Raw genomic sequence first — 24,795 nt, forward strand, 5'->3', positions numbered from 1 at the left:
CAAAGAACTTACATGAAATGGTTGATTTAATCAATAAAGTGTATGGAAGACTATTTTTTAAAACATTCATTAGTTAGTGCTTTTAAACCAGGTTTGTTTGGAAATATTTTCTTTTGCATATGACGGGATCAGATTTTCTTAAACTATTTCATTTAAATTCTGTACTTGGATTGGTTCTTTAGAAAAAATTAGTATTATGTCCATCAACTGTCTTTGGCAAAAATTCTCTATAAACTTTAGCTTCTCTTCAGTAAAGTGTGATGTTTATTGAGGCCTTGGTGCACAGGACTTTTGTTGCTTCTCCTCAAATCTCATTACTCACTTTTTTGCTGCAGTGCTGGGGAACTTGTAAATCCTTTAGTAACTTGGTTCTATTTAAGAATTCCCTTCCTTGGTTGGAGATGTACTCAGGGCCCGGTTTGAATTGTACTGGGTTTTATTTCCAACCACAAACTCCAGGGATTCTCTGGAAACTCTAGTCATTGAGAGATTTTTCTAAAGCACCCAATAAATCTAAGAAGCTGTCTGAAATACTGCCAAACTCAACTGACTTTGAAAAATGTGTTTGAGCCAGGAAAATGAAACAGGAGTAAGAAGGAAGAATCAACATGGAGAAATGGTTGGAAGAGACAATAACAGTTTTAAAAGAAAGATGTCACTATCTGAAGAAACCAGAAGAGGCATTGCCAGATGAAAATGTGGCAGCCTTGGGAGGCATGTGGGACAATTATACTGCAATAAGGTTTGTGAAGAATGTGAGCCCAACCTGTTGGTGATTAGGGAACTTAAAAGGCGGGTGTGAGAACAACTGAAAAGTAGTGTACATTTGCACAGAAGTCTCCTAATTTACATAAAAACTAATGGTAAAATTTTGAAACTGACAAATAAGTGCATTTAATCCAGAGAAGTAGTTCAAAATAACATTTTTAAGATAATCTTTTGTACTTGAAGTGACCAAAAATTTTTATGTTAGTTTACCATAAGTTGCAAACAACATTGAGTTGATAGATAAATTTAATTAGAAAATTTGTTCCACTTTCCTCATTTTTCAGGTGTTAAACCTGAGAATCAAAAGGGTGGAGTGACTTGACCCAAAGCCAGGTAGAGTTTACACAGATCTAGAATGCAAGTCAGTCTAGTGATATTGTCCCAGCAACACATTGGCTGCCATTTCTTTTTCATTATATAGAGGAACTAATTGAAGTGTTTAAATGTTGTATTATTCACCAGAGCTTTAAAAAATATATATGTTTTTAGGCTACAGGTATCCCCTTTCCTGATTCATATTCTATTTAACATTTATCAGTATTTTTATCAATCAGAGCCCAATCAGGAGACAGAAACCACACAAGTTATTTAAACAGAATGAGTTAATAGAAAGCATTGTTAAGTACTATTAGTGAACAATTTTAAGAGGAGACTAAGGCATCTGGAGGTCGCAAATGCAGGAAGTAGGCCCCAAACCTAGGGCTGAGAGAACTGAGGGGAACTGTAGGAAGAGTTTGGGATTATTGAAATGTAGAAGATTCTAACTGGGACTCAGACTCCTGAATGGTTGTTGTTAGGATTCTGAGGGGAATTGGTGAGGCTGGGTCTTTAAGTAAACTGTACAAGGAGAATAGCTGCTGCTACTGGAACAAACTACCACTGCGAGGGTGAAGCAAGGCTGACCATTAAAGAAAGCAGACAGGAAAACCAGGGTGGCAGACAGGAAGCAGGGAGACAGACAGGAAGTCCAGGGTGGTAGACAGGAAGTAGAGAGACAGACAGGAAGTCAAGGGTGGTGGACAGGAAGTGGGGAGACAGGAAGTCCAGGGTGCTGAACAGGAAGAGAGGGAACAAATAGTTAGTCCATGGGGCAGATAGGAATACCACAAAGGGCAGACAGGAAGAACTCAGGGAGCATACAGGAAGTTCACAAGGGGTAGACAGGATGTCCAGTGGGGCATACAGGAAGTCCTCAGGGGGGCAGAAAGGAAGTCCAGGGGGGCAGCCAGGAAGGAGAAGTTCCTCCCACTCTCCTCAGTTCATCCAATAACCTATTGTATGGGCTATGACAGAGCTGAACAGGAAGGAGTTGTCAAAATAGAAATGGGATTTGTAGAGTTCCAGGCTTGGCATCATAGAGCAGAATTTAAAGGGGGGAGTTTGGGGCTGAAGGATGATTTCTTAATCATAGGCAATCTATGTACCATGTCAAATATTGAAGGTAGAGAAGGGATTTTTGTCTAACTTTTTGTACTGCTCTATCCTCAGAACTTTCAGCAGTGCATGGCATATAGTAAAGCTCTCAGTACAACTTTTTTCCTGGTGGAGAAATAAGAATTCTGTTGCTTCACAAAAATCATTGGCACAACTAATGGTTTAAAAGGAAAATAAGGGGGAAGGGAAAAACTAAACATAGCGGGACCATCTCAGCCCTTCCCATGAGATGGGATGCCCATCTCAAGGACTTGGCCTCACTGAGCCTGGAGACAGGCTTATTGCAATGTGGAGATGGGGCTGGTGGGCCCCATTTGCCCAGACATTCCCCCCGCCCCAGTTGAGCTGCCCAGTGCCCTCTTTCACCGCCCTGACTGAAATGAAGCCTCTTGGGCAACTTGTCTGGAAGGAGAAGAAGCACGCTGTTCCCTCCGTAGGCTTTCTTGACTTATTGTTTGGGATGAATTGGCACTGAGGGATTGCATGTGTGTGTTTTCAGCATCTGTTAGTTTGGTTTCTCTTATTTAAGGACCATGGAAGGAGAAATTGGGTATCTATATCTGCAAGCCAGAGAATAGACTCTGGATCCCAGCAGATTTACGCAGTGAGTAGAGCTCTGTACTACCTTGTGGTGGACAATAGCTGGTGTCAGGAACCCCACTGCACCTCTCAGGTGCTCAGAGCTTCAAAGCTGAACCCTCAACCTCTAGTTGCATTGGCTCTTATGTTGGTAGTTCAGTCCCCTGTTATTTCAGGTATACATCTTTTTCAGTGATTTCGATTGTTTCATATAGTGACAGTATCTATCCTTTGTCATTTAATGCATGTATTTTTCACTGCCCAGGCATTTTTTTTACTTTGCAATTTTTAAATAAATAACAGCACATGCTTTAAAGGCATTGTATAGAGTGCATGATAGCATTTTAAATTATCAAAATAGGAGCTAATTTTATATTCTGTTTTCTATAATTTTTTTAAAAATATAGAAAGACTAAATAAAAATACAGTTGAAAAAATTGCAATCAAAAGAAATGTAGGCAGAATTCCTAGAAGTTTTCCTGTATGATTAATTGACATTAAATGGCTGTTAAAATGCCTGGTTGCCTTATATTTTAACTTATTATCAAAATAATAGAAAGCTTCAATAGACAATGATAGGATATGTCTGATTATTTCAGTTTTCTATTTTTGAATAATTCTATCTCCATCCCTTAAAACATATCCATTTAGAACAAAAAGTAAAATGAAATATAGTTTTAGCAGCTGGCGCACTCTTTCAGTATGCCAAGTGTCTGTGAAAATATGTTCTCCGCATAGTTTAGATTGAACCTCTTGAATCATGAGCAGGAGTGGGACAGAGGGCCTTGAAGTCTGCCATGTGAAAGCAAGGACAGCCTGCCCGCTTCCTGTCCTTCTCCTCCTTGCCTCCCAAGTGTAGCATCAGGGATATAGAGTGGCAGTTTTGGTCCCATCACTCCCCTACTCAATAGGCTCCCGCTGCACTCTGGGTAAGGCCAACCTGCTCAATATGGCTGAAAATTCTTGAAGATTCTGCTCTTGCTTGTATCTCTGTTCTTACTTGCTGTAAGTTTCAATATAGGGCTGAGCTCCTCCCCGCCTTAGGACCTTAGGAAAGGCTGTTGCTTCTGCTTGAAGCACAGTCCCCATCGCTCGTCCTCTGGTTACCTATTACTTATTCTTTTGGACTTAGTTGGAAAGTCATCTCCTTATGCAATATTTCTCTGATGCTCTAAGCCACAGTATGTCCTCTTCTGTACATTCATGCCACGCCTTATTTTCTTCTTCAAAGGTGTTGTCATAATTTGATGAATTCCTTAGTGTGACTTCTAAATGAGTATTTGACCCTCCTTCCCAGAAGACAGTGAGGCCTCTCAGTGTGGCCACATGCTAGTTTACCATCCCTAAGTGTTCCAGCACCCTAGCACTCTGGGGAAGGAACTGGACAGATGGGTGAGGGCAAGGGTGGGTGGATAGAACGGAGGAAGAGAGGGAGGGAGGGAGGCACTAGTTTCAGATGATTTATACTGCAGAGAGTCCCTGTATCCACAGGAGGGCTCAGGGACTGCAGAACACTGTCTAGAAGTGGACCTGCCTGAACAGGGCTTGGAAAGCAAGCATTCTCTAGACCGTCATCACACAGGTGCAAGGCTACCTGTTGAAGCCCTGGGAGCGTATTTCCAAAGCAAGGAAGAGAGCAGGGCATGTGCTGTTCATATTCAGATGATGGTGGGAAAGGTCGTTTGAAAGTGAGCACTTTTTCAGTCCTGTCTTCAAGAGTGAGGTTTTTAAAGACAGACAGAGAAAACTTCTAACCTGATTCTAAAAACAAATGCTGTAATACACTTTGCACAAGGTGATATAATTTATATAAAGAACAATGGAAGAAATTCCAGTGGCATTTGTTCAACTCTTAGCTTCCTATTTATTATGTCAACACAAAGAAATTATTATTCCTGTGCCCCAGGTTCTTAGACATACGCCTTCTTTAATTACTGAGCCGTTGAGAGGGTGGATTGGCTATTTTGTATTAAGATTTCTGCAAAGGGATATTCTTACCACCCTGATCCTCTACAAAAAGTGATGCAGCGTATTTGTTCTATACTAACACTCAGGATGACAACCTGGAACTTATTGTAAAATAAGAAAATTTTTCCATATTCACATTGATCACTTAATAAGGATAAAGTCATATAGTGAGTAACTGTTCTGTCAAAACGCAGAACCAAAAGAGTCACCTCGCAGTTTTGAGCATTTAAGAACTGTAGTTGTTGTCTTGGGAAATAAATGGACTGAAAATGATGAGCTCTCTGCATGGAAAGAAAGAAATCTATGTAGGGAGACAGTCAAATAAGAAACAGGGAGGTCAATAGCTCCTTAGGTAAGCAAATGGGCAGCTTAAGGAAGAGTGTCTTGGAGCGAGGCAGGGATTGCTCAGCTCTCACTTCTGTCACTTACTAGTCAAGTGGCTTGCTGGGCATCTATCTGCGCTTCAGATTCCTTAGTTTGCCGTGACACTGGCCTCGTGGGGTTGTGAGGATTAAATAAGACAGTGTACAGGAAGCACTTAGCAGAGGGTTTGGCACATAGTAGGAGCTGAGCAAATATTCTTTTTCCTCATCATTCCCCATTACTAAATTATGTAATGCAGTTAAAAACACAGTTAGGAAATAAGTACAAACACTTTTCTGCTGGCAAGTTCAAACCGAGTTAAAGGACCAAGAGAGGAAAGCACATCCACCTTCAGAGAAAAGCTGCATGTGGGATGGGAGTAGACCTAGAACATATTTTATTCTCCCTAAAGCCTTTTGTGTGATTTATTGAAAACAATTAGGATGATAGAAAGACATATTATTTCAGCAGGCAATTTAAAGTGTAGGAGTGTTGTTTATGCAATTTTGAGCACCATTGCTGACGCGCACACTTTAGATAGAAATGTGTCCTTTCCTGACACCTGGGAGATCGCTTTACGCTTAGCAAGGTATCATAAACCAGGAAAGTGTGTGGAATAGCTAACATTTTGATTTTGTATTCCCCCTGCACCCGCCAGAGGAGCCATAAACAATGTTTTTATTTGCAGAGATTATATAACTGAAGCTGGGGGATTGTGACTATTCCCTTTGCAGGTCATCATTAGGTAATAAAATGAAGGTGATGGATTGCAGAATGATAGGCCAAAATAGAAGCTAGGCTATTTTATAATACATTTCCATTTCTAGTTGAAATGTACAAGTGTGTGCAGAAGCCTTGTGAGCATGAGTAGTAAATATTTATATATGTAAGAGCTGTGCCACATGAGTTTGTCATGGGTAGAAACAAAAATCAATTTTTACTTAAGAAGCTCAATAGAAAAGTATTTGCCAGGATCCCTTAATCTTAATTATTAGGTTGAATCACATGAAATTACTAGTGTTCATCAATTTATGATAAAAATAGGGCATTTTCACATGTTTCAACCCAGTACAGGATTGGATGTAAATTAAAGTAAAAAGCTGATATATAAACCAATATATAATATTTTGCTCAGAGTAAACAAAAAATAGTTTTTAAACTTGCTAATTTTTATAGCATATATGTTATAGTATCTATTGCATAATATACTCTTTATGAAAAACTCAGATGTCTCAAAAAGTTTAGATGTATTCTGCTCATCATGTTCATATTCTACATGTCAATATATAGTAATTCACACTTATTATTGAGTTAAACATAACCTTCTTTCTTATTTCTCTAATAATATTTAGTAATAAAATGAGCTACTTAAATGAACTTTCAACTTTAATTTAGCTAATTGAAATTTAAATACTAAGATTAATTATTCATATTAGAATACCTACCTAACTAGGAATCTATTGGTGCCAGTTTAGAGTTCCTAAAAATCAAATAATACCTAATTGGGATACTTGAAATTTTTTTTCCTTTTTTTCATGGTTCAGTATCATTATTCTGATTTGTACTGTTGTTTGATAGTCTACATAATTAAATATTTGCTACTTAAAAATATTTTTGAAGCTAATACCAATCCCTATCTCTGCCTCCTGTAGTCCAATATATTGTCCCCTGGGAAATTATATACTCCTGGTAAAGAACAGTGCAGTTTAAATGTGAAAACATAAGGTCCATAAGGTACAAAAGATTGTACCTTAAAAATTTCATTGTTAAATGGCAACCCTCAGTTATGCACATACTAGTTTATTACATACCTTATTGTCCATGCACGCTATTATATATACTCTAATAAAATCAAGGCTAACATCCATTCCAAATTCTGAAGGTCAAGCATATTAACGGCATTTTGAAGTTGTATCGCATGCCATTGTATAGTTTGCAAATGAATCCTCTCATTTGGCAATTATTCACAGTTTAGATTTCATCTCTATCTCATGTACTCTAAAATGGATTAGATTTGGACACTTCCAAGAGATCATTTTTTCATTTGATCTTCCTTTCAAAGTCAGCCAGGACCAACTTCCCCTTTCTCTGGTTTCAGCCCTTTCATCTACCCTCTTCTCAAGGGTGTACACTACTCCAGGTTCTGTCATGGGATGGAGTGTTCCTGATGCAGCTGCAGTGGGTGTGATGCACATGTAGGTGAAGTAGGAGAGTTCATAAACTTAATAGTTCATTCTTATACTTGGCAAAATAGAGAGACATATATACATCTGAAGATTCTGGGTGGTGTTGCCATCCTGCATATGGTTATATAATTCTTTTATAATGAACTAAATTTTCAGAGTCCCATAATGTCCTTAACTCACCTATAGATTCATATATTGTTTCCATTATTCATTTTTTTCAGGTTAATAATGTTCTTGAAGCCCAAATTTATATTCTTTGACAAAAGTGTGGTGTAGTGCAATAAATAACATATTTATCTTTGGAAAAAGCAAAGACAACTTCTTAGACTATGGTCTGCTTTGGTTAATGGTGATTCTTTAGAAATGGTAGTTCTTAAACTTCTCAATTTAACCAGATAATGAGATGAACTGTGATGGTTTCTTGCCAAAGATCATTAATCTCAATTTCCTTCTCTTTTTTAACTCACCCATCCATTTTCTCCAATTTCCAGAGCTTTGGGAAAAAATCTGAACCTGCAAATTTTCTAATGCTCAGTGTAACGTAGAATCACTGTATCATCATTTTCGTAGAATCTAATACCCATGTTCACTTGTTATGGAGCATACATCATGAATTCTGCTTCATTGCTTCAGAGCATGTTTGGTAGAATAATTTGAATGGTTTCAAGTAAAATCTGAAAATGCACCTATTGTAAATAGGGTAGAGGATTGATATTTACGTGAGCACTGACAATATGCCAGGCATTTTTGCTAGGCAAATTCATTACATGGATTATCACTGCATATAATTATATTAATATTGTAAGAAAAGTTTCTATTCCTGCTTTATGTAAGGGGAAACTGAGGTTCAAAAATGTCATGTTACCTGCCAAAAGCCAACATCTAATAGGGGAGAGAGCCCAGATTCTGAGCCAGGTTCTGTCTGATTGCAGAACCTGTGATGAGCTTTCTACCCAGTAACCCTGTCTCCTGCCAGGAGGATTTTGTGCCAGTTTCCTTGCAGTCTCGCTGATTGGATGGGGAGCACTGGGTCCTGTCAGCCCAAGAACTTAGACGTACAAAATCTGTGCATTGAGTCACAGCATGATAATTACTTGAGAGAATTCCTGAGGCTGTGTGTGTCTTTTATAGCTCTAGTATATTGTGTAATTATGTGATTTAGTGACAAAGTGCACAGTGGGAGATGGACAAAAGTAAGAGAGAAGGGAGGGAGAGAGAGGGAGAGAAAGGGGAAGAGAGAGAGAGGGACAGGGAGAGGGAGGGGAGGGGAGAGGGAGGGGGAAGAGGAGGGGGAAGGGGAGAGAGGGAAAGGGAGAGAGACAGAGACAGAGAGAAAAGAAGGAAAAATGCTTGCTTTTAAAGCATTTTTTAAAGGGTATACATTTTTTTTAATACAAATTTTACTATAGAAGTTGTGATCTTTCAAAGCAATCATGAACATGTGTGGAATTCCCATACACCACTCCTTCACCAATGCACTACACCATTGTGGAAATTTGTTACGGATTATGAGATAATATCAGACTATTAACACTAACTATGGACCATAATGTACATTTGGCATATTTTTCCATAACCCCCTATTATCAACACAGTACATCATTGGCATTGATGCAGCAATATTACAGTATTGCTGTTAACTATAGTTCATAAGTTACATTAATTGTATTTTTCCCATGCTTCTCCTCATTCCTACCACCCTTCAGTAATGACGTACATCTGTTCTAGTTCACAGAAGGACATTCTTCCATTTGTACTATTAACCACAATTCTCATTCACATCTGGGCTCTGTTTCTTTCAATTGACATTTACATCCCTAGGCTATCTTTTTCAGCCACAATCCCATTTATAAACAAGCTGCTACCCACTATAATGTGCTACCATCAACTCTATCCATTTCCACACTTTAATAGTCAAGTTAATTAAAACTTCTACATATATTAAGCAACAGTACTCTCTGCAGCCCTTCTCTTATGTTTAATAACCTATACTCTACAATTTAACTCCTTCAGTTTATTCTTTGTATTTAATTCATATTAGTGAGACCATGTAATATTTTCCTTTTGTGTCTGGCTTATTTCACTTAGCATAATGTCTTCAATATTCATCCATGCTATATATGTATCCCAATTTCATGTCTTCTCACTGAAGCAGAGTATTCCATCATATGTATATACCACATTTTGTTTATCTATTCATTGATTGATGGACACTTGTGTTGTTTCCATCTTGTAGCAATTGTGAGTAGCTCTGCTATGAACATCTGTGTGCAGGTATCTGTGAGTGTCACAGTTTTCAGTTCTTCTGGATATATTCCTAGTACAGTAATTGTTGGATCATAGGTAGTTCTATATTTAGTTTTCTGAGGAACTGCCAAATTGTCTTCCACAGAGGATGCACCATTTCACAATCCCGCTGAAAGTGAAGGAATGTTCCTATTTCTCCATATCCTCTTCAGCACTTATTGTTTTCTTTTTTAAAAATAATGGCCATTCTTTCTGGTATGAGATGATATCTCATTGTCTTTTTGAGTTACATTTCCTTGATAGCTAGTGACATTGAACATTTTTTCATGTACTTTTTGTCCATTTGTATTTCCTCTTTGGAGAAATATCTATTTAAGTCTTTTGCCCATTTTTTAATTAGATCGCTTGATCTGTTATTGTTGAGTTGTACGATCTCTTTATATAGAATGGAAATCAAATTCTGATCGGGTATGTGGTTTCCAAATATTTTCTCCCATTGAGTGGGCTGCCTTTTCACCTTCTTGATGAAGTCCTTTGAATCATAAAAGTGTTTAAGTCTAAGGAGGTCCCATTTATCCATGTTTTCTTTTGTGGTTCATGCTTTTGGTGTAAGGTTTAAGAATGCACCACCTACCACCAGATCTTGAAGGTGTTTTCCTTCATTTTCTTCTAGGAGCTTTATGGTTCTTCCTTTTATATTTAGGTGTTTGATCCATTTTGAGTTAATGTTTGTATAAGGAGTGAGAAAGTACCCCTCTTTCTTGCTTTTGGATATGGATATCCAATTCTCAAAGCACTGTTGAATAGACTGTTCTCTCCCAGGCGGGTGAGTTTGACAGGCTTGTCAAAAATCACTTGAGGGGAAGCAGACTTGGCCCAGTGGTTAGGGCATCTGTCTACCACATGGGAGGTCCGTGGTTCAAACCCTGGGCCTCCTTGACCCGTGTGGAGCTGGCCCATGCGCAGTGCTGATGCGCGCAAGGAATGCTGTGCCACGCAGGGGTGTCCCCCATGTAGGGGAGCCGCCTAGTGCGAAAGAAAGTTCAGCCTGCCCAGGAATGGGGCTGCACACAAGGAGAGCTGACACAACAAGATGACAAAACCAAAAGAAACACAGATTCCTGTTCCGCTGACAACAGAAGCAGACAAAGAAGAAGATGCAGCAAATAGACACAGAGAACAGACAACCGGGGTGGGCAGGCGGAGGTGGGGGGGGAGGGAGAGAAATAAATAAAGATAAATAGATAAATAAATAAATAAATAAATAAATAAATAAATAAATCTTTAAAAAAAAGAACACTTGACCATGGATGTGAGGGCCTGTTTCGAAACCATCAATTCAGTTCCATTGATCTATGTGCCTATTTTTAAGCCAGTACCATGCTGGGTTTTTTTGTTTGTTTGTTTATTTTTTAACCACTCTAGTTAGATAATATGATTTAAAGTCTGGAAGTGAGAGTCCTCCAACTTTGCTTTTCCTTTTTAAAATATTTCTGTCTACTCAGGGCTATTTACACTTCCCAATATATTTGATAATTGTGTTTTCCATTTGAATGCTAGTGGAATTTTTGGGAGGAGTACATTGAATCTGTATAACAATTTGGGTAGAATTGACATCTTAATGATATTTAGTCTTCCAATCCATGACCATGGAATGTTCTTCTAATTATTTAGGTCTTTTTTGATATTTTTTTAATCAATGCATTGTAGTTTTCTTAATACAAGTGCTTTACAACCTTGGTTAAGTTTATTCCTAAATATTTGATTTTTTTGGTTGCCATTTTAAATGGGATGTTTTTCCTCAGATTGTACATTACTAGTATACAGAAACACTACTGATTTTTACATATTGATCTTGTATCCTGGCACTCTACAGAAATCGTTTATTAGCTCTAGCAGCTATGTTGTAGATTCATAAGGACTTTCTAGGTATAGGATCATATCTGCAAATATTGAAAGTTTTACTTCTTCCTTTCCAATTTGGATGCCTTTTATTTCTTTTTCTTACCTGATTGCATTAGCTAGAACTTCTAGCACTGTATTGGACAAGAGTGGTGTCAGTGGGCATCCTTGTCTTGCTCCTGATCTCAATGGGAAAGCTTTCAGTCTTTCACCATTGAATACAGTGTTAGCTGTGGATTTTTCACATATGGCTTTTATCATGTTGAAAAAGTTTCTTCAGTTCCTATATTTTGTAGTATTTTTTATCAAGAAAGCATGATCTATTTTGTCAAATGTCTTTTCTGCTTCAATCGGTAGAATCATGTGATTTTTCTTTTTTGATTTATTAATGTGGTATATTATACTGATTGATTTTTTTGTGTTAAACCACCCTTGCATGCCTGGTATAAAATCCACTTGATCATGATGAATAATTCTTTTAATGTATTATTGGATTCAAGTAGCAAGTATTTTGCTGATGATTTTTGCATCTGTATTCATTAGGGAAATATGTCTGTAATTTTCTATTTTTGTAATATCCTTATCTGGCTCTGATATTAGGATGATATTGGCCTCATAGAATGAGTTTGTTAGCATTCCTTCTTGTTCAATTATTTGGAAGAGCTTGAGTAAGATTTGTATTAAATCTTCTTTGAATGCTTGATAAAACTCACCCATGAAACCATCTGGTCCTGGGCTTTTTATTTTGGGGAGTTGTTTGTTGATGGTTTCAAACTCTTTATTTTGGATTCATTTGTTGAGGTCTTCTAATTCTTCTGGAGTTAGTGTAGGTTGTTTGTACATTCCTAGAAATTTTTCCATTTTGTCTACACTGTGTAGTTTGCTGGTATACAGTTGTTCATACTATCCTCCTATGATCTCTTTTATTTCTGAGGAGTCAGTAATAATGTCCCCATTTTCCATTTTTATTTTATTTGTTTTCATCTTCTCTCTTTTTTTTTTCTTTGTCAGCCGAAGAGTTTTTTAATCTTGTTAATCTTCTTGAGGAACCAACTTTTGGTCTTGTTAATTCACTCTATTGTTTCTTGTTCTCAATTTCAGTTATTGCTGCTCTGATCTTTGTTATTTCATTCCTTCTACTTGCTTTGGGATTAGTTTGCTGTTACTCTAGTTCCTAAACTGTGTAGTTAGGCCATTGATTTTAGCTCTTTTTTCTTTTTTAGCATAAGCATTGAGAGCTATAAATTTCCCTCCCAACATTGCCTTTGCTCTATCCCATAGGTTCTGATATCTTGTTTCTTATTGTTATTTGTTTTTAGATATTTATTGAGTTCTCTTGCAATTTCTTCTTTGACCCACTGATTTTTAGGAGTGTGTTGTTTAATCTCCATATATTTGTGAATGTTCCCTCTTTCAGCCTTTTGTTGACTTCTAATTTTATTCCATTATGATGGGAGAAAGTTGAATCTTGTTGAATTTATTGAGGTCTGCTTTGTGACCCAGCATATGGTCTATCCTGGAGAAAGATCTATGAGCACTTGAGAAGAATGTATATCCTGCTGTTTTGGGGTGCAATGTTCTGTATATGTCTATTAGGTTTAGTCCATTTGTCATATTATTCTATCTCTCTGTTTCTTTATTGACCCTCTGCCCAGATGTTCTATCTAATCCTGAGAGTGGTCTATTGCAGTCTCCAACTATTATTATACAGACATCTATTTCACCCTTCAGTTTTTGCCTCATGTAATTTGGGGCATCCTGGTTAGGTGCATATGTATTTATGATTGTTATTTCTTCTTAGTGAATTGTCTTTTTTGACCTTTTCTCTCTCTAATAGCATTTTGGCTTTTAAGGTCTATTTCATCCAAAATGCATATAGCTACACCAGTGTTTTTGTTTTGTTTTTTGGGTGTTTTTGTTTGTTTGGTTGGTTGGTTGGTTGGTTGGTTGGTTCTGCATGCATGGAGTATCTTTTTCCAGCCTTTCATTTTCAATCTGTTGGTATCCTTGGGTCTAAGGTGAGTCTTGTACAGACAGCATATAAATGACTATTATTTTCTTATCTGTTCTGGCACTCTGTGTCTTTTGATTGGGAAGTTTAATCTATTGACATTCAATGTTTTACTGTAAAGATAGTTCTTTTTTCATCCATTTTGACCTTCGGGTTTTATCTGTCATATTTTATTTTCACCACTCTTTTTATACTTTTATTTCCCTTTTTGATATAATCTTCATTTCTAGACTCTCTTTCAAGCCTCTCTCTCCTGTCTTTTCTTTTCAGGCTGTAGCACTTCCTTTAGTATTTCTTGCAAAGCTGGTCCCTTGGTTACAGACTCCCTCACTTGTTTCTCTGTGAATATTCTAAACTAGCTCTCATTTTGAAAGCCAGATAATTCTTCACTTGCAATTTTTCTTTTGCAGTATCTTAAATATATCACACCACTGTCTTCTTGCCTCCAGGGTTTCTGATGAAAAATTGGCACTTAGTCTTAATGGGTATCCCTTATATATTATGCATCACTTTTCTGTTGCTGTTCTCAGAATTCTTTGTCTTTGAATTTGATATTCTGATTAGTATGTGTCTCAGAGTTGGTCTGTTTGTGTTTATTTGGATGGGAGTACATTGTGCTTCTTAGATATGGTATCTATGTCCTTCAATAGGGTTGGGAAATTTTCTACCATTATTTCTTCAAATATTCCTTCTGCCCCTTTTCCCTTCTCTTCTCCTTCTGGGACACCCATGACATGTATGTTTATTTATCTCTTGCCATAATTTATTTCTCTGAGAACTTGTTCAGTTTTTTCCATTGTTTTCTTCATCTTTTCTTTTGTATGTTCATTTTCCAAGGACATGTCTTCACACTCGCCAGTCCTTGCTTATGCCTCCTTAAGTCTTCTGTTATATTGTTATATGCATCCATTGTATTTTTTATTTCATTTATTGTACCTTTAATTCTCACAAGATCTGCTATTGTTCTATGTATGCTTTCAATTCTTTGTGGTCACCCAGTGTCTTCTTAATATCCTTACTCTCATTACCATCTCATTGAATTTACTAAGGACATTTGTTTGAACATTTTTGATTAGTTGTCTCAACTCCTTTATGTCATCTGGAGGCTTCTCTTGTTTCTTTAACTGGGCCATATCTTCCTGTGTCTTGGTATGGATTGTAATTTTTTGTTGGTGTTTTGGCATCTGGCTTACTAGATGTTATTTATTCTGGGCAGAGTTTCTCTCTTTAGGGCTTTCTTGCCCTTTCTCTCTTGCTGGTTGTATAGTAGGAACTGAGGATGTATTTGGCTCCATAAGCTATGGATGCTGAAGCCACACACATTGCCCCAGGAACTGATGAATCTTCTCTGAAATGTATCCTCTGCCAGGGAGAGGGACAGAACCACAGCCCATGTGTAACAATCCAAGTCATCCTGTCCAAGACCATCTGTAGTTGCCTGGAGAGACCAATGAAGCTTCTTTCCCCTTCCTCCTCTGCCTGGGGTAGGGATGGAGCTGCATGTTTGGGCAGCAGTCTATTGCATGTGGGTTCAAAATGACCACAGTTGTCCAGGTAGACTGACGTAACACCTGCCAAGTGTATGCATGGAACCTCTAGAGTGCCCAACAATCTAATCCAGGTGGGTCGAATGTACCTACACTTTTCCCTGAGAGGCTGAGGGAGTACTGTCCTTTCTGCCTTTATGGGGTGGGGATGGAACCACAAGCACCCAGCAGTTCAGTCTACGTAGGCTGAAAGTGCCTGCTGTTGCCCAGAGAGGCTAAGGAAACACTAGCCCCCTTCTATCCTATTGGGGATTGAGTGTGGATCCACTGGTACCAACAGTCCAGGTCAAACAGGCCGAAAGTGACTTCCATTGCTTGAAATGGCTGAGGAAACACAGCTCCCCTCTTATCCTACTTGTGGGCAGAGATGGAGCTACAGGTGTCCAACTGTTCAGTCTGTGTGGGCCAGAAGTGCCTGCAGTTACCAGATAGGCTGGGGAAACACAGCTCCCCTCCTGTCCTATGGAGGGGTGGGGATGGATCTACAGGTAACCAAGTATCCAGTCTGTGTGGGTTGAAAGCACCTGTAGTTGCCCAGAGAGGCTGAAGAAACACTATCTGCTCTTATCCCATGGAGGTGGAGGGGTGGAGATGGAATTGAAGGCCCTCAACAAACCAGTTCATATAGGCCAAAATTGCCTACAGTCGCCCAGAGAGGCCAGGGAAACACAGTTCCTCTTCTATATGATTGGGTTGCAGGGATGGAGCCCCATGTGTCTGACTAGTCAATTGCTGGCTGAAAGTGCCTGCAATTGCCTGGAGATGCTGGTGCAAGTGCCCCCAGCTTCTTCCCTGCCAGAGGTTGGATTGGAGCCTCCAAAGCATTTTTAAATTCAAAACCAATCAAATAAGCCTAGAGGAATTCTACATTAAAGAAAGTGGCTGGTTCCCTTACTTCAGCCCAACTCATAGCTCTCTGGCTCTGTCCATCTCTTATGAACACAGTGACCTTGCTTTCAAATAGCAGTGCTTCCTTCTACTCTGGCACAGCTGGTAATTCACATGGAGAATTGGCAGACAAGCTCCATTGGAGAGCACCATGATAATACCCACCCTGCTGGTCTAAAAAAAAGGAAGGGATTGTCTGGAAATAGCTGAGGTAGAACTGGCCCTGGGATACCCTTTTTTATTTCTTTGGTGAAGGAAAATAAACTTGTAAGGAATCATCCTTGACAATGAAAGACACATACACGTGTATTTTTATATATTGGTTTTAATAAACTCCTGGCAGAAAATTATCATTCTGCTAAATCATTTCCTTGGGAAACTTGAGCATGAATAGCTTTGCTGGCACAGTAGTCACCCTATAAATACCAGGTCTGTGACCTGACCAGGGACATGGAGCTCTCTTATCTATTGATTATCTTATGTGTTTCAAGTTCTTGTGCATATTTTAATCATATTGGAGGGAAAAGAGTCCCTAGACTGGCAGTGGCTGACAGTGGGGGGGGGGGGGGGCTGCTGGGTTAGAAGGAAAGAAAGAAGAGAGGGAAGTTGGGTAGGTGGTGAATGAATGGGGGGTAGATGAGTGGTTGGGTGGGGTGAGGAATGGGGACATGCAAGAGAAGGAAATGGGAATTGTGTGGGGTCTGTGGCCATATCTGCAGTGGCTCAAAGAAAAGACACCCACATCCCCACTGACCATTAGAGAGGAGGGGGCATTAGAGCTGGGGGTGTCTGGTGTGGGTGAGACCCCACAGGAAGATTACCTGGGTAAAGAGGAATCTGTGGATGACAGAGGGTCCGAGGAGGTGCTGGAAAGAATGACCTGGGCAAAGAAGGCAGAGTTAGGGATGGCCCTGGAGCTCGAGTGGGGGACACAAGGAAACCAATCCACTGAAGGGCCCTGGGAGTTGAGGGCTGCAGGAGGGTTTCTGGGGAGGTCTTTGGGAAAGCATGTTCAGTCCAGTATGTTGTGGAGAGGCAGAACCTAGGCTGTAGTGGATAGAAAAATTATAATCATGACCTTAATCTAACTTGTGGAACACTGGGTAGTTGAGAGAGTTGAAATTAGTATAAATAATTGAGGAAGCTAAAGTAGTTACGTGATTCTTAATGGCATTGAGCACAGTTAGGACCAAACACTCAGCTTGCCTTGGCTGGGCCATTTTTCTGTCCATATAATGGGAGAAGGAAGCCATTCCCAACCTTAGAATACAGTAACCTTCTTTCTTTTTATGTTCTTTATTCTTTTGGTTTCCCTAGAAGTCATGGAGCTGCCCAAGTGTTCTAGTAGTGAACTGTGCATGATATAGTTCTGCAATATCCTAACGATGCTGTTTGGATGACCTATAGAGTTAGATCTTCAGTCCTTCTGGACTAACTTTCCATGGTGTTGTCAATGTTTTATTTCTAGAGAAAAAAAGATTTTACTTTCTTAGTAAATTCTTGTTCACAGCTAATTAGGAAGACATTCTAAAACAGACCATGTTGACTATGAGTTGCCACATAGTATAATGATTGTATAATTTGAGCTAACAGCCTGGAAATAGTATGGGCCATAATTTTTATAATCCCCTTGGGATACTGACATCTGTATGAACGTTTATGCAGTCATATATATAACCAAGGCTAGAATTTGTGCATGGTCAGATTGGGTGGCCATAGTAACAGATGTCTAAAATAACTGCCTGGAATGTTACATGTGGAAGACATGGCATATGGAGCATGAACTTTTTGTGCAAATGAACATTTCCGGGCCCCATGTGACAGAAGCCATTAGGCCATGATTCCAGTCTAGTTCAGTGATCTTAAGGAGAAGTCATCATACTTGTTACTGCTTTTGCTGTTCTTCAATTTACTGCCAGAAAATATTGGTATCTAAAGTCTACTTGCTTGAAAATCAGGAAACTTCAGTTATCATAGACTTCACTAAAAGTCAACTTGTATCATAGCAAATCCTACAATATATGGTAAACATCTACCAAAACCAAGCTTCCCCTTCGGGGAGCATCTGCCATGTCCCTGACTGTAGTGCTGGGAAAGTCAAAGACGACGAGGAGAATACAGAGTGCACGCACCTTGGACTTCAAGACCAGTGTTTCTCAGTATCGGTTTTGTGACTCTCACGTGTCAGAGAGTCTCCCATGTGCTTATTAAAAATGAAAGTCATCAAACCCCACCCGGAGTTGTTGGTCAGAATATCGGGGGAGGAGAAGGAGCAGTATGGGCTTTATTTTTATTGCAATTTTAGGTTTATGCTAAACTTGCTCAGAAAGTACAGAGTGCTTATATCCAGAGAGACCCCCCCACTTTCCCCTATAATTGACACCGTCCCTAGCATGGCACATTTAGTACAACTGAGAACCAATATTGATCCATTGTTAGTAGCTAAAGTTTATAGTATACATTAGAACTCGCTTTTTGTGTATAGTTTTGGACAAATGCCATACACTCACATGAGGAATCATGCAGAATCATTTCATTGCCCTAAAAATGCCCTCCAGAGATGCATGGAATTTAATGAACGTCTCAGCTGATTCTCATGAAGTTTTGAGAAACACCGATGGAGACACAGAAGGTAGCAATCTCTAGCAGAGACAGCCTCCACCTCTTGGTCCTTCTTCCATGAAAATAAATTCATATCCTGATGCATGCAGGAAGCTGAGGCCCCGCAGGTTGATCAACACTGTCCTTTTCTTATGGACTGCCCAGTGAGTAGCCATGGAGGACAGGAAAGACCAGAAACATCTGATTTCAGATCTTAATCGTCCTTCCAAGTGACACTGCTGAAAAAGATACCAGGCAGGTTACTTTTCCTCAGTGTGAGCAGATACCACATGGATGCTGGGATAGTTGCAGTCCCCTCAGCTTTATTGCTTGACATCTGCGGTTTGTGCACGAAACCTGGCTCTTGCGTGGCTTTCAAGTCTTTGTGCTGCGTTGGTGATGGGCTGATTGTTTTCCCAGGGGCCCTACTCCAGGCTATTTCAGCACTGCTGGGCTGGGAGCTCAGAAAGTTCCACTCTGTGGAAGAGTCCATACTCCCAGGCCCTTAGTTTGAGTTTCATTTTTAACTACTTTATGGAGGCATAATTTGCATACCACAAACCTCCCCACTTTCGGGTCACAATTCAGTGAATTTTGGTAAACTTACAGAGTTGTGCAACCATCTCCATGATCCAGTGTTTGACCATTTGCCTTATCCCAGAAGGTTTCCTCCTGCCATTAAGCCATCGGGCCCATTCCCTCCCCAGCCCTGGCAGTCACTAATCTGCCTTCTGTCTCTCTAGGTTTATCTTTTCTGCACATTTCATAGAGATAGAATCATATGAAACAGGGTCTTTGGCTCTACCTTCATGCACACTGATTCATCCATATTATAGTGGGGGTCAATATTTCATTAATTTTCTTTGTTGAATGGTGCCTCATTGTCTGCACATACATTTTGTTTATCCATTCACCAGCTGATGGACATTCAGATTGTTTGAGCCTCAGTTTCTTTATCTACAAAAAAATGTAGCTGCTGACCCTACCTGGCAGATGTGTTTGGAGGATTAGTGGTAAGAATATGGTAACTAGGACCTGGGACAGGGGTATTACAGGCTATCACTATTGAAAGCAATCAATATGAATGCAATTAAAATTATGATGCAACCAACTTGGAAAATGGGATATAAAGACGAGTATTGTGAGAACCTAGATATCAACACAAGACCGGTCTGGGAGAGAAATCTTTGGGGTGGCAGAATTAAATACAGAAAACAGCTGATTCATGAGCTAAGTGCAAACTTGATGAGCTCATGAGAGAATGCACCTCAAGCCAGCAGCCTGCGGTGGCCAGAGGCAGGATGGGTGCCATTGGATTGCACACTGTGGGGTGGATTGAGTGTGGATGGAAAAACATGGATGATTTCAGCAAGAGCTTGTAGGTCCTGGTGACAACACCCTCAGGACTCACAGCTCCTAATGAGAAACACGTGTGCTTCCACCTTCCTCCCAGCCCCTGCAAGGCTGCCCCAGCAGCTTCTCTGTCTCAGTGACACTGGAGCACTCAGCCACTGCCCTTGGCCCTCTGGGCTCCTTTTCCAGGCCTCATGGAGTACTGCATGTGCTTGATCTCCTCTCGCTGCGGGTCCCCACGCACCAACTTTACTTGGAATAAACATGGGCTATGAGCTTGAAGGTCATTTCTAAAATCTCATGCTTACCCTCTTTGAAGTGTGTCTGTTTAATCCTCAGTAACCTTGTGTGACAGGTGTAGATTTATCCTCTACTTACAAATAAAGAACCTGGGTCTCAGGGCACACACGCACACCGGGCTTAACCCTGAAGAGAGGCTGAGGAGGGCCTCAGAGGTAGCCCTTGTCATCGCCTTCGCAGCTGCTTGCAACACAAGGCTGGGGGCCCAAGAACAGCTCTGCACTAAGAGCCACAGGCGTCTCCAGGCAGAGAGAGGGGAAAGGTCCAGACTGGTGGAGATCTGGGGAAGGCAGAAGCAGGAGGGTGGGCACGCCTGAGGCCGGACGAGGCGCGGCCACAAGGCAGGAGTGCCGCGAGCACCAGGGGAGCCCAGCAAAGACGGCAGGGCCAGCACAGGCCAGCGGGTCGCGGGGGTCTTGCTCCAAGGCAGCGCGTTAACCTCAGAGGGCCAGGGGATGCAGCTGTCAGGAGGGGAGACACCTGGCTTACGCTTCGTAAAAAGCAGAGGAGAAAGGAAGGCGGGCAAGAGGGAAGCAATGGGGCGGCCTTAGCCAGTGGAGCCCTGGGGGGTGGCGGTGGGGGTGGCACGACTGCAGGGATAACCCACGAAGCTTGAACCGACCCCATCAAACTCAAGGGCAGGAAGAGAATTCTGCGGGGAGTTGCCTGGTTTGACCAAGGTCTGACTATCACCGCAGCGCTGCGGGGCGGCCAGGGAAGGTATCACGTGTTTGTGGCGGAGCCGCCCTCATTGGCTGGGGAGGCATCACATGATTGTGGGTAGCACCACCGTCATTGGCTGGGGAGGTACCACGTGATTGTGGGTAGCCCCACCGTCATTGGTCGGCAAGGCATCACGTGTTCCTGGGTGGCCTTTTGGAAAGGACGCAGGAAGGCCGGGGTTCCCTGCCTCTCCCGGGCCCTCCTCAGCCCTGCCTGGGTCACGGCCGACTCCTCGGGTCAGTTTTAGGCTTTGCTAAAATGCCACCTGCCCGTGAGGACTCCCTGACCACCGTATTTAAAATGGAAACGCCCCGTAACTGTAGTCCTGCCCTCCTTTATCATTGTGAATTGTTTTATTATTCTCTGTAGCACTCCTTACTTTTTAACTTCCTGTGATTTCTCTTTCGTTATGTCTGTTGTTTATCTGTCCTAATCCCCACTGGAATTTCTGCTCCGGGAGGGGTGTGATCGTCCTCTGTCCTGTTCGTGCATCTGTCTGGATTGCCTAGAGAGTGCCTGGCTCAAGTTAGGCTCTAATGAATATTCATCGGAAAAAACATTAATGAATAAATGAATGGATGAGGGTATTAATGCTCCTTGGAGGAGGGCTGTGAATTCCTTCCACAGTGTAGATTAAATTCGTATCGAAATTTGATGACTCTGTAAAACAATCTCTTGCAATATGTTCAGTCCTTGAAACTTTCTTTATGTGGCAATGATACAATCCATGTTTTGAGTAGATGACTGGTTAGGTATTTCTCTTTGTACAGATACAAGGATCTAAGTATGTATAGGAATTTTTAAGTATAAATTCTGTTCTTAATTCAGATCTTAGAATTTAAATTTCAGTTCTGTTTTTAATTCAGAATTCTCTGTGTGGACCAAAAGCAAGCTTACTAAACAGTCTGGGATAACTTGTTATAAAAACTTTAAACAGAGAGTATTTTATTCAGATGCTGGAAGATGTGATTTATAAGATGGTTCCTAAAATATTTGCCTGTGTGATATATATTTTTTATTGTAGAGAAATATTATAGCAAACCCGCACTTACTTAGCAAACTTGTCTCAAGAAAAATCAAGCTCCAAAAGATTTGTTACTTGTTCTAGATGAGCTCTCTCCAATTAAACTTTGTGCCATGAAGGAAATGTTCTTTGTCTGTTCTCTATAGTATAGTATCTACTAGCCACATGTGTCTACTGAGCAATTAAAGACTGAATTTTTTCATTTTATTTTAATTAATATGAATTTGAATAACGACACATTGCTGTTGGACTATTGGGGGACTCAATTTTGGGAATAACCATGTGAATCTGTTTCCCAGCATATTGGACATCTCAAATTTCTTCTAACAGAAACTTCGATCCCTTAATAGGTTGGCCTGAAAGATGACATACATTAAAAAGCACATAGAACAGCAAATTTAGTAATATAAAATAAGAATACACACTGCAATGACACTTCATCTCCAAGAGAAGTTTGATCTCCCATTAGTCATCTGTGGCATACTCTATTACGGTATCTGTTTCATTGATTATTTTCATTAAATTTTCATGAAGTATGCAGCCTTTGACTTCCTATGATTTCTACTCCCTTAAGCCATTTCCATTCAGAAGGCAGAGGGAAACTGATACATCATTGATTTCCAGTCCATCCTCTTCATCTTCAGTCAGAAGCTCCTCTCTTAACTGTGTGTCCAAAACCTGTAGCCACTTTTCTTCTATTTACATGTCTTCTATTTGCACATTTTTACTGGGAAATTGAGAAATCATTTACCAGAAATTCTAACAAATTACTGTATTTCCTAAATGTACAAACTGGAATTTAGGTGGAAAAATTATATGAATAGGTCTGGGGTTTCTTAGTTTCAAAACCATAGGTGGGGCAGACCCGCGGGTGGCGGGGCAGACCCGCGGGTGGCGGGGCAGACCCGCGGGTGGCGGGGCAGACCCGCGGGTGGCGGGGCACACCCAGGTGGCTAGGGTTGGAGCTCCCGTGGTTGTAGGGGCCACCGCCCGGGCCCTGGGCGTGCCCCACTCCACGCTGGGACGGGAAACCTGACAGCCATGGTGTGGCGCTGGCTTCTGCGCAAGAGGTGGGTGCTCAGCCTGGTCTTAGGGCTCTCCTGCAGCTCCTTCCTCACCAGCACCTTCAGGCAGGAGGAGAGCGCAGGGAGAGATTGCAGTCTTCTCCAGGTTTATGTCCATGATCAGCCCACTCCCTGGAAAGTGCAGTTTAATCTGTGCAGTAGCAGTCGACCGGGCCATCAGTGCTGTAACTCCATTCAGGGGAAGCACCTCATCACGGATGAACTAGGATTGTTTGTGAAAGGAAGGATTTGCTGGCGAAAAGCTGCCACGGCCACAGCACTAGCACGAAGCATTACTCCTGCAGTGGCTGCTTGTCCAACGGCTGCTGCAGCACCTGTGAGTATGGTGTCTCCGGGTGCCTGCAGCCCAGCAGCACCTTCTCCTGGAGCGCTTCCTCAGCTCCAGAACCTCTTCGTGGCAGTGGAGGATCACTTTGAATGGTGCCTGGCTAAAGGCAGGACCTCATCCTGGAGTGTGCAGCATGACAACACCTATAGGGATCCCAGAGCCAAGTATTGCTATGGCAAGAGTCCTCCCGAGCTCCTTCCTGCATGGTGGGTGCAGAAGACTTAAAGCAAGGGTGAGAAGATGCCCCCTGCTGAAGAACTACCAGCCTGGAGCCAGACTTCAGCATTCAAACTAGTGCAACGGTCAGAGGACAAAAGCCCCGTGGCAATCTACTTCTCACGTTGTACTCTGGCCTCACTCATTATCAGACCTTACCACTTGGAACTGTTCTGCAAAACAACATGGAAACTCCAGCCATTCACATTTGCAAAAGACAAAACTACAGACCACGCTTTGGGTGGTGTTGACATTCTTGGATGGCACAAACCAGTGTTACCTTGAGGGAGCTGTGACTTGTGTTTCCCAGACCTCAGGGTCAGGTTTTTACTTACTGCTCTGATCTGGGCCCTTCTGCCATAAAATTATTTATTGAATTTCTTTGGAGTAGTGAGAAAGTGATCGGGTTTTGAATTGGAAAATGTGTTGCTTCCCTAGTTAACAGTATTCAAGGAAGTTATTTTTGTTGTTGCCATTGTTCTTGTTTTCTTGTGTTCCTGAGTTTCATGAGTTAAATTATCCTTTTGCCCAAATGAAATGTATTGTCTTTTACAATGCGGATTTTCTCTTTAGGGAGCTATTTTATTTTGTTTTAACGGCATCTTCAGGAGTAGGCCGCAAATACCAAGAAATTAACCATATTCTTACACGTAAAATTACCTGAAAAGTTAAAAACTCTGTTCCATTCTGTGCAAAATTTCTAGCTGTTGCCATCAGGTGCACACAGGTTCTTTTCTAGCAGTACTCAAATATGCTTGTACTCTGTGTGAAGAACGGTCTACCCGGGAATTCTGGCTTACTGTCCTAGAGGACTCTGTTCTCATTTCCTTTGAAATCGCTATATTCTACTCAGCCACAGAACAAAGGGAGTCTCAGGAGAATCATGAGCTGCATTGTCCCCTTGCCTCATCTTGTCCTGTCAAAGAAACCCAGTGCTAAGTTAGTTCTTCAATGGAGATACGGTAGCAGCTTGCTGTATGTATTCATTCTTTATTGCTTTCAGCTTCCACAAATGTAACAGGTGCAAATAATTGGTTTCCCAGTGATTTGCAATTTAAATAGTTCATAGTTTACATTTTAAAAGAAGAAAAGAAAACCCAGTAGTGATGGCAAAGTTCATGTGTCAACTTCGGTAGTTTATGGTGTCCAGTTGTTTGGTCAAGGAAGCACTAGCCAGATTGTTACTGTGAGAGCATTTCATGGATTTGAGTCATCAATAAGTCAATTGCATCTAGGCTGACTACATCTACAATCAACTAAGGAAATTACCTT

General features: G+C 40.8%; 1 protein-coding gene and 1 pseudogene across 1 annotated transcript in view; both read left to right on the forward strand.

The window, feature by feature from the left end:
• Positions 1-24,795, forward strand: part of ADAMTS16 (ADAM metallopeptidase with thrombospondin type 1 motif 16) — a 180,983-nt gene that overhangs the window by 14,872 nt on the left and 141,316 nt on the right. The gene's annotated exons all lie outside the window — the stretch shown is intronic.
• LOC139436255 (SREBP regulating gene protein pseudogene) lies at positions 609-23,532 on the forward strand (annotated as a pseudogene).

This window comes from Dasypus novemcinctus, chromosome 2, assembly GCF_030445035.2.
Source record: "Dasypus novemcinctus isolate mDasNov1 chromosome 2, mDasNov1.1.hap2, whole genome shotgun sequence".
Lineage (NCBI taxonomy): Eukaryota > Metazoa > Chordata > Mammalia > Cingulata > Dasypodidae > Dasypus > Dasypus novemcinctus.